Source organism: Rhipicephalus microplus, chromosome 10 (assembly GCF_043290135.1).
Source record: "Rhipicephalus microplus isolate Deutch F79 chromosome 10, USDA_Rmic, whole genome shotgun sequence".
Lineage (NCBI taxonomy): Eukaryota > Metazoa > Arthropoda > Arachnida > Ixodida > Ixodidae > Rhipicephalus > Rhipicephalus microplus.
In genome coordinates this window covers 26,936,054-26,944,183 of record NC_134709.1, presented here as the reverse complement: position 1 = coordinate 26,944,183, position 8,130 = coordinate 26,936,054, and positions in this window count along the sequence as shown.

Genomic DNA, 8,130 nt, shown 5'->3' with positions numbered 1-8,130 from the left:
GAGAGATGAGAAGGTACACACAATCACGAGCACACTCGGGGAGCACACACAGTCTACAGGCGGCCGCTCAGGTTTGTTGACTTTAGGTAAAGTAGCAGTGCTTTAGTTGCTTTCCGCGCAACTAAGGCAGATGCCCAAGGTCCTAGTATCTTCTGCACACAAAATGGTCCGGGGTCAAGTTGATTCAAAACCATCCGGAGCTGAAGCCAAGCAAAGAGTATGGGATGTTATTATTACTGTTAGTAGTTGTTGTAATGTAATTGCGAAGAAAATGAAGTGGATGGAAATGTGACTTGCCGAACTGAGCTACAGTGCCGGTTGATCATTCCGGCGTGCACTGAAATGTCTCAAATGTTGACGGGGGGGGGGGGGGGTAATTGCCAGTTTTGTTTACTATAAGCGGACTTCCTTTTTCGATGAGTCGCTTGCATTAATTTGCAGCCGATTGTCGAGTTTTTGTTACTCACTGACGTCCTTTCAGCAGATATGGTTATTTTAGATATCCCTAAAAAACAATGCTTTTGTTGTTGTTTTTAATAAACTACAGCTGTTAGTAGCCACATCTGTGTTCGCTGTCTCTGTCTCTCAGTCTTTCCTTTTTTTTTCGACGTTTTATGGCTTTCTTCGTCGTTTTATGGTTTTCTTTTCGATGAAATCGCTTTTCGTAAGTTTTCCTCGGGATGAGAAGATGGCTGCAAAATGAGTCACTTAAGTTAACAGAGAGGACATCGTATCTACGAGAGGAAGTGCGCTCTGACAAGAGCACTTCCATGACAGCAACTACGTACGAATCCCGTCTCTTATTAAGTTTTACCCCCATATTCACAAACGCTCCTCGACTCGACTTTCACCCTTCACTTGACAGAGTTGAGCACTGCGTCACCGCTCGGCTGAAAATGACGCTGCGCTACTCAAGAATCGCAGCAGACTGTTGCTGATATGCAGTGACTTGCCGTGCCTAGAGATGGCGCTCCTATCGGTTTTTTCAAGTGAAGGCTAAGCGAAGAGTGAAGGGAGGTTCTGGAATACGGGGGTTAGTGATTGACGATCAAGTCTGTGCGACCGAACAGCGACGTGGTTCGTTCTGTGTTTCCGCACTAGAGGATGCCCCCGCCGTCACCAGGACTCAACTGCCTTCGCGAAATAAAGAAAAACTGCGTCAGCACCCATCGCGAAAGCGTGCATGTGCGCAGACATTCGTACGTCGGATGTACGGTGCTTGTGTGCTGAACGCTTACATATGGCTTACGGTGAAATATCGAAATCGGGTACTCTACACGACATTCGCATATTATGGCGCAGCTAATATGCCACCTACATTTTAACGCACCGTCATTGTAGTACTGGCAGCGACACTGTGATTCCGAAAAAAATCCGAAAAAGCGGCGATGCTGTAAACAGAACTGCAATATAAGCCAACCTATCAATATGCAAAATTGCAGCGCACTTTAGAGCCCATGCCACCACTGTGGCCAAGAACGACTCTCATGTGTGTGTGTGTGTGTGTGTTTTCTCCGCCGAACACCTGCGATGTTGGTTAAGAAAACGAACTCCTTCTCGAAACGTGGGAGGCCAAGCTCGCCTTGGAGGACCTGGGCAACAACGACGTCTCGTCGCCAGGGCCAAGGAGGCGATGAAGGCCAGAGGGTTCTTGGAATGAGGAGACCTCCCACCTGAGGTGGACGTGGAACCTACACCGCTACACCGTTTCGAAAAATAAACGTTTATTCTTCTTCCTCCTCCTCTCTCGCTGTAGCACTCGGACTCATCGCATGCTTTTTTCCCGCTGCGGTTGCGTCAACAACGCTGCACTTTGCGCAGTGATGTCACACGCGATGTGCGAGCGTACACGAACAGCTGATTTCACACTATGTGCGAGCGTATAGCGCGGACCATACCAATACGCGGCCAAAAGCGAGTGCCGATTATTACTGCTGTTCCTTGTCGGATTGAAGATCCACGCCATGCAACTTCCCTATCAGTTTTCTACACTGAAATTCAGCGCTCGCATGCATATTATACGTACCAGTCTGTAATTCGACGCGGGTGAAGGTGGCTGGTTGGAACGGCTTCCCTGCGTCGCTTCTTCGGCCATAAGATCGTCTTCGTTGGTCGCTCTTGCTGTGGCGACCGGCTCGAACATGTGTGCGGACTTATTACATCCGTGTGCGATATGCAGGTTATCGCGCAAGCATTGACCAAGAGCTGCAAGAGCGTCGCTTCCCATAATAGTCTTTCGAGGAGAGGGTGGTGTATGACGCAAGCACGGTGTAAGGATATACTTACACCACGGACACAAGCTTCACTCACTTGTTTCACTCTTCCTAAAGCTGCGATCACTCCCGTCTTAGGAAGCGGATTAAACGAAGCAGTGCCAAGCGCCAGCTTCAACGCATCTTTCCCCAGCGATTCTGCAATCACCTGCAGAGACAACGGCCCACTTTATTGCAGCAAATTGAAGGCTCAAAATAGGAAGAAAGGGTGTAGAGTTCGTTGTAGGAGCGATTGTTGTAGCGTGGAACAGCAAACGGGGGAGAGAAGAATGCGCAGTCTTGATTTTTTTTTTCAGTTCTGAAACATGCCGCTTGACCACTGGGACTTGAGGCAGGTCGACGCTCGTGCGATAAACTTCATGTCTCGCGCGACTGCATATAGAGGGCTCGTTGTGATTTCCAGTATTTGCCGCGACAGCAACTATACCCGCCAATTTTAACAGAAAAAAAATTGAAGGCAGATCAACGAGGTGAATGATGATGAGATTGCGCCAAGCTTCTGGAAGTAATTATCGGTTAAACCGTGAAATTTCTTCCACTTGACCAGCTGCTGCTTGTTTTCGGCAAAATAATGTTGTTTGCGTTGGTTTGTGCAAGTTTTCAGCCACGTCGAAGTGTTTAGCGCACGAAATCGCTTAACATGACCCCTTAACCCCGTTTGCTTTAAAGAGTGCTTGGGTGTTCCATTAGAAGCTCCGCTGTTAAGAGGTAGACCAACTCTGGTTGAAATTTGTTTAGTTATATCTTGCCAGTTATTGTGTCATCGCTTGGAGATACAAGAGAAACTATATGGTTAGGTTAGGAAAGCATTTCGTGGCAAATGCGCGTCTGGTCGGCTGCACGTCCGGACTAAACTTCAAGTCATTTCGGATGACATCTAAAGATGGCTCACATTAACGGCACTGAAACAGCCGCGTTGTATCGCCGGCATGAAAGGGATGCCATGCGACGTCACATCAATGGTATCAAAATATCACACGCAGGCAATTTCGTTACTCGCACAGAGAAGCGTTCTTGTCGCGTCATTATCACACTGAAGCAGGTCGACCACAACTGGTCTGTCATCAAAGCTGCCATCGTGGAGTGCCCGTAGGTTCATAAGCTGCGCCCATGACCTCACGGGCAGAACATCTACAGCCTCGGAAATCGGTGACGTGACCAGGATAGCGTACGATGAAGGTCACCCCTAGTTAAAGTTAATCTTTTTAAGTATTGTTTAGCATGCTCGAACCTTGAACAAGAACACCTCTCCAAGTCAATCGCATGCAAAGAAAATTATTGCTTAGCATGCTCGAACCTTGAACAAGAACACCTCTCCAAGTCAATGGCGTGCAAAGAAAGAGGATGGAGAGTCACCTTCATAATAATCTAAGAAGGGTGGAACTCCCACGACACTGCTCAATATGCAGGGTTATGGACATATCTTTGACGAAAGTGGCGGCCGAGGTCTCCGTATCTTGCATTCCAACAGCGCTTTAATTCCTGTACTCTGAAGCTGGGGACCAAAGGCAGGTCGTCGTAGGGAAGCAGGTGATTGATTGATTTGTATATCTGCACGCATTTCGAAGTCTGTGTCATTTAGGTGTCGTCCAACCGGGAAGAGGGAGGGAGGGGCGCTGAAACTTTGCCTTCTCCCCACGTAATGGAAAACCCCGCGCCCACCCTATGCTCCAAGCTACATATTCAGCTCCGTGTAAACATTAGGCGTCGTCTACAACTGTCTCAACAACAGAGTTCACCATTTACGTGGCGTTTGTTAGCGCACGAAGTGGGAACCAAACCGAGTCGATCAATGTAAATTTCGATTGGGCATAGCACGATCTATTGTGTCGACTAACGCATCTTCTCTATTTCACTCCCTAACAATTCATTCTCTTCAGTACGTCGCTTCGTTTTTCGTAGTTGCTTTTTTCCCTTTACTTCTTTTTCCCCTTCTGTACAGGGTGCGTGCGAATTCGCAACCCGCGTCTCGATATGGTCGAGACAGGTTCACCACTACAAGCCACCATGGCCCCCCGTTCGCCCATCATCTGCAGAGAACCGCCACAATCTCAATACCGTACTCGCTCTTCGAACCACGCCGCTGGGCGCCCTTGTCGTGAGCTCAATTCAAACGACGCCCTCACGTGGCCACGCGCGCCCACCGGACACACCAGCAGCACAAAAAAGCTTTCGCGATTCGTGGGGGAGACTGATAGAGAGGCGCGCGAGGTAACAGGGGACGTATCAGACGCCACTCTATCAGCGCGGACACCGGTGGCGGTGTAGTGGTGGTCCATCAGAAACAGACGCCACCGCGCGGCTTTAAAGATCGCGCGACGATTGAGTGGCAAGCGTATCGCATGCAGCCTCATCGTTTTTAGCCCATGGGTGAGCTCCCCCCCCCCCCCACCACACTCGCTAACAGACAAGAAAAAGTGTATCGGGGCACAGACGAATGCGATGCACGGGCGAATGTATAGAATATGAAAGCAAAAAGTTATGGAGATGGTAATCCGAAAGATTGGCGCAAGAAACGTAGATTACAGAAAAACGAAATTCAAGGCCAGTTCCACGCCGTGATAAACCATCGAAAGCCGAAGATGTAGCACGCGAGAGAGATAAAAAGATGTCAAGTGACAGGCAGGAATGTTAACCTCGAGAAAATTTTTGGTTTGCTACCCTGCAATAGAGAAGAGGTAAGGGGGAATAGAAAGGTAAGGAAGAAAAGGCACGCAAGAGTATGATGGGCTAACGGGTCGCGTGTCTTTCATACAAGGTCACGGTAACATTTGACATCATCATCATCACGATTCTGAACATCATTGTCATTGTTTCGAGCCTCATCCTCAATAAGCATCATCATTTCGAACATCATCCTTATATTTTATTTATTTACTTATTAAATAATTATTCCCCCTTCCGATCACATGACCTACGCGGATACTGCAATGACGATGATGACAGCGGCACAGGGTGCGCCAAGACGGCGTCGCTGTAAATCCAAGCAGCGTGGTTACAGAATGAGCGGGCGGAAAAGAAAGAAATACAACGCATGTGGTGATACGGAGACCTCGCGAAGCTGTGCGACATCAATGAATGAGCAAAACAAAGTACGAAATCGGGTACAGGTGCCGCAACTCGAAGTGAATAGGTTAAAAGAACACTGATCAGTAGAAATTTGGGGTGAAAAAAGAAAGAAAGAGAAAGAAAGCAAGGAAGGAAGGAAGGAAGGAAGGAAGGAAGGAAGGAAGGAAGGAAGGAAGGAAGGAAGGAAGGAAGGAAGGAAGGAAGGAAGGAAGGAAGGAAGGAAGGAAGGAAGGAAGGAAGAAAATAAAGAAAGAAAAAAGAAAGAGGAAAGAAAGATGGAAAATAAGAAAGAACCGTCGTTCGGACGTGGCGCGTCTCCAGGAAATGCAGAACAGAGACACAAAAGGTGGGAGAGAAGAGGAGAGTTGGAAGAACAACGTTACAGAGTGGAAATACACAGGAGTTGTGCAACCATGTGTCGGTCTCAGAGGTCGCAAAAGAGAAAGAGATCCGTCCTCTTCGGCGGGGCCGGTGGGAGCATACTCCTCCATGTTGCCCATCAACAGCGTGTAGTGTAGGTCGGATCCGGGTACGCACACGAACAGGCACAGACGCACGTAGGGAAATAGCGAGTACGGAAAAAGAGGAGGAAAAAAAACGCTTCCCCAAAGTGGCTCCCTCTAGCAAGCCTGCCAGGAAAACCTGCCTCACCACACCGACCCAGACATGCCCTCCTTTTGAGGGAAGGCGTGGGGGAAAAGCGTTACACAAGGGGAGCGGACGAGGCCACGTGCTAGCTGCGAGTCCCTGTGTACACGTAGGGTAGGCACACACGTGCAGACACAAACACCAGCCGTCCTGCCCCGCCGATCCGCGTGCAGTAAAGGTACGAGCCGCACTGCATCATAAAAGGGGGGAGGGGGCCCGTTTCGCTCTCGTCGCTATACGACCGCGAAGAGCAGTTCTCTTTCTTTTTTATTTCTCTATAGTCTCGATACTTGCGGTAGCAATTACCGTTCCCGCCCGTCGACAGGCGGCGCTGGAATCGCTCATATATCCAGTACCCGACCCCCCGTAGCTGCGTCTGTCACCGGGAGAGTGAATGAAATGACGTTGATGAAGAGGAAGCAGTCTAGGAGCGTAGCCGGTGAACGTGACACCTAGCGGGATGCATAAGCCGCGTGTTTTGAGACTATGAGTTGTGTGTTACATATCAAAGAGGTGTCGCACGCAGGAAGATCTCGCCTCCCCCCCCCTCCCCCCTTTTCCTCAACGAGTGTCACGTTTCTATTACATCGGCTTTGATGGACTTCACTAACAGCGCACGACACAGCCCGCGACGGGGGCAGCCGTGGCGCCCCCTGAGGTGCAGCACGCCCCGTGGTATGGATAAGGTGAAGGACGTTCAAGAGGTAAACGGATAGCTTTCGCTCTCGTGCAGCGAGTACGAAGCGTGGGAAGGAAGTGCTGATTGAATGTAACTCTCTCCAGGCACGTGTCGTGCATACTCGATGAGCAAGTGAAAGAGTACAGAGGTATAGTTTGCTGGGATGACTTGGTGGGATAGTCGATATTGTATTTCAGAAAGCTTACAACGTACACAGATGGGAATAAAGTGAAGAAGAAACGAGACGCCGTGGTGTGTCTTGTAATTTCATTGCGTCCTCGTCTGTGTTCGATGCAACCTTTCTATAGATAAGCTTGCAGTGAGACAGAAGACTCCCCGTTTATCAGCTCCTGGCCTATCTGACCGTACTAAATATTTTCTTCGGCATACAGCTTCTTCAATTCATTTTTTGGGGGGTATTGGGTGTTGCCAGTATTGCCCGACGAGCTCGCGTTCGCCTTAAACAAGTCCCGACTTCACCTTGCAAGTCCTTGGGGAGCTGGAGAGGTTTGTCTGGTTTTTCACCTGACAGGCTATAGATTCCAGATGTCGGGTGATGACAATGATATGTACAATGATAAACACACAAGACACACGGTTACATGCACGCATAACAGTCACATAACACGTACAGTCACTCACACGCACTGCACTATTTACAATGTTTCGTTCAAGCCTGTGGCCCGTAAGCATGTCAGTAGCGCTTTTGTGCAGTCTAATCAACTGTAGCTGTTCTGCCATGGGCCTAGAATATTTTTCAACTTCGAGTTTGTGTCCTGGTGTATCTTTAAGGCCATCTTGAGAGACTGTCCCTCTGATGCGTATATCGTGCACTCACAGATGATATGATCGATGTCTTCAACGATGTTACATTGTGCACAAAATGCCGAGTCGGACACTCCAATTTCGTTCCTGAAGTAATTCGTATATCCAACGTTTAATCGGGTTTAATGCAGCTTTAATACTGACGCTGTACGCGCGACAATTACCTGTACTCGACCACCTGTCACACCTGATGGCAAACTGCCGCGAGCCGACTTCTTCTGTGAATTGAAATTTCAAATTTGTTTTCATTCCATTGCGCACGGGGTTCCCTCAAATTTTGTATGTTATCCTGAGGCGTTCTACACACTCTGCGATTCCGATTAGCGGGTTCCACATACATTGTGTTGCTCAGATTTAGGTACGCTCGAAAACCCTACAGATGGTCAAAATCAATCCGGAATGCCACACTACATGACATGAATTATAATCAGACCACGGGTTTTCGGTTCGCAAAACGCCGTAATACAGTTTTATTGTTCATTTTTTTGCCTGCCAGGGCACGTAAACCAAAAAGCGATAAAAAGTACGACGTTAGTGGACCTCCTGCTGGATCGCGAGTAATGCACGTACGTATTTCCCCGCGCAAAGCACAATAGCAATCATTCAGCATTCATCGACTGGCAACCCCGTTGGTAC